The sequence below is a fragment of the Penaeus monodon genome, chromosome 13 (assembly GCF_015228065.2).
Source record: "Penaeus monodon isolate SGIC_2016 chromosome 13, NSTDA_Pmon_1, whole genome shotgun sequence".
Classification (NCBI taxonomy): domain Eukaryota; kingdom Metazoa; phylum Arthropoda; class Malacostraca; order Decapoda; family Penaeidae; genus Penaeus; species Penaeus monodon.
The window spans coordinates 12,663,173-12,665,672 of record NC_051398.1 but is presented as its reverse complement, the minus strand read 5'-3'; positions in this window follow the sequence as shown (position 1 = coordinate 12,665,672).

Genomic DNA, 2,500 nt, shown 5'->3' with positions numbered 1-2,500 from the left:
TCTTAAACTGTAACTTAACAGATATAATGATGCCATGGCAAGCTGTATTTCTTGCTGGAGTCAGTCAGTCAGACTGAAAGAACAATAGGGGCAAAATTAAATGTTACTGCTTAATTGCTATCATAACTTTCATTATTTATATATATATATATATATATATATATATATATATATATATATATATATATATATATATATATATACATATAATATACCTATATATACAGTATGTTCACATATTTTCATTAAGGCTGTGAAGATATACATTATGTTGATGACATTTATTTTATTAAATGAATAGTTGTGCTACAGGAATACTCCTTTTCAAAGGCGAAATATAAAAAAAATATCTCTTTTAGTGGAAGCTACAACCTCTGTGTATTCTGTAGCAAGCATTAATTATCAATTGACAAATGATACAACTAATTAATGTAAAATATTTTAATCAAAAAGACTTTTAGATTCATTTAATGGCAACATCTGTTTTAGCTACAGACCACTTTCTCTCTCCAATTGCATGTGCAAGCTGCTAGAAAGGGGAAATGTGCTGACCCCATGTCAGTATGGGTTTAGAAAATTGAGATTGACCACAGCTGTCCTTGTGAGGATGGAGACTGCTATACAGAATTCCTTCACACAGCGACGTCACATGTTAGCAGATTTCTTTGACCTCGAAAAGGCTTACGATACATGCAGACTGCATATGTCCTCGTGGCCAACATGCCATGGGTTCAAAATCTCAGCCAAGTCAGACTATGGTTATGCACTTTCACAAAAGAGGAAAGTTCCATTCTTCCCTCTATTTAGAAGCAAACCAATTGCATTTTGTCCTAGAGGTGAAGTACGTGGGTCTAATTTTTACTCAAGGCTTACGTGGGTGCCTCACGTCAAACAGTGAAGGCTACAGTAGTGCATAGTATTTTCGGGAACAGACCGTACAACACTTTTGTGGTTTTACTGAGTGCTTAGTTAGAGCAATCTTGGCTATGGATGTGAGGCTTATTCATCTGCAACTCCCACTGTTCTCCAGGTGCTGGACTCGGTTCATAATGACGCTCTCAGAAACTGTACAGGCGCTTTCAGGTCTTCGCTTGTGGATTATCTGTATGCTGAAAGTTGAAAAACACCTTCATTACACCCGGACTACATGAACCTTATTTAGCGCACGAGATTATAAAGGATTCCGGGATCTCGTACATCCAGATTGGTTTTCACCCCCCTTGAGGATAGCCAATCCTATGGTATGAGAATGAGGAATCTTGTGGAAGACCTCAATTTGAATCTCCCCCTTGGACGAACCTAGTCAAGTTGGATTTAGTCGGAAAGATCCAAAGCACAAATGAGAAAGAGTTTTTCAACACACTTCTAAGTACCAAAGATCAGAAGCAATTTATGCAGATGGTTCGAAATCTGCAAATGGTGTGAGCTTTGCAGCAGTGTGCAGCCTTCACTGCAGAGTTACATGCCATCCTTGCAGCATTCAAAATGACTAGAGAACTTATGCTCCATTCTGCTGTAATATATTGCGACTCTCTTAGTGCTTTGCAAGAAATCAAGAGCTTAAACTGATCACATCCCGTGGTAAGGGAGGTTCAAGACTGGCTAGCAGTGATGTCAGCACGTAAGATAACTCTTTGTTGGGTGCCAATGCATGTTGGTATCAATGGGAATGAGCGAACTGATCGGTGGGTCAAGGCAGCTGTGATGCTCGTTTTCCTCTCCCACACACCGACAAAGCATCAGAAAGTGTCTTCGCGGGGGTAGCAATGGAGGCATACCTCTTTAAACAAACTACGAGAGCTTGACAGTTGGGTGACCAGCATCCATCCCAACCGGCAAGTAGAAGTTGTGTTAACAAGACTGAGAATCGGGCACACAAGATAGACTCATGGCCGAGGATGGCTATAAGTGACAAGGGCCATTAGCGGTCGCACATGTAGTGGGAAAATGTGCAGCATTCTCAGACCAAAGACGTATGTACTTGTCTCCCGAATAAACATTGAAAAATGTATTTGGGGAGGATTGTGACAAAGGTCCTATTAGTTACCTTATTTGATTATGCATAATATTTATGCAATAATTTTGTGTTTTTGAAGCATAACATTTATGCTTCGATTTTTAATACAAAATTTATTGTTATTTATTTTTGCTTATAAGGGCCATTATTTAATAGACTTTTTAACGTTTTAATTATTTCAACATTTTAATCCTATAAGCTATTTTAAATTTGATTTTAAGTAAGCAATCAATCTTTCTCTTTCTCATTCTCATTTATATGTCTGTTTGTTTGTCTGTCTGTCTCTCTCTATGCGTCTGCCTGTCTGTCTGTCTGTATGTTTGTTTATCTATCTTTCCGTTTATCTATCTATCTGTCTGTCAATCCAGCTGCCCATATATCTATTTATCCATCTATCTGTTTATCTATTCTTCTATATTCGTTTTCTGTCATCACTGGTAAAGCTAAATGTCCTGGATATGACGTTAAACTGCATCCCCCTGC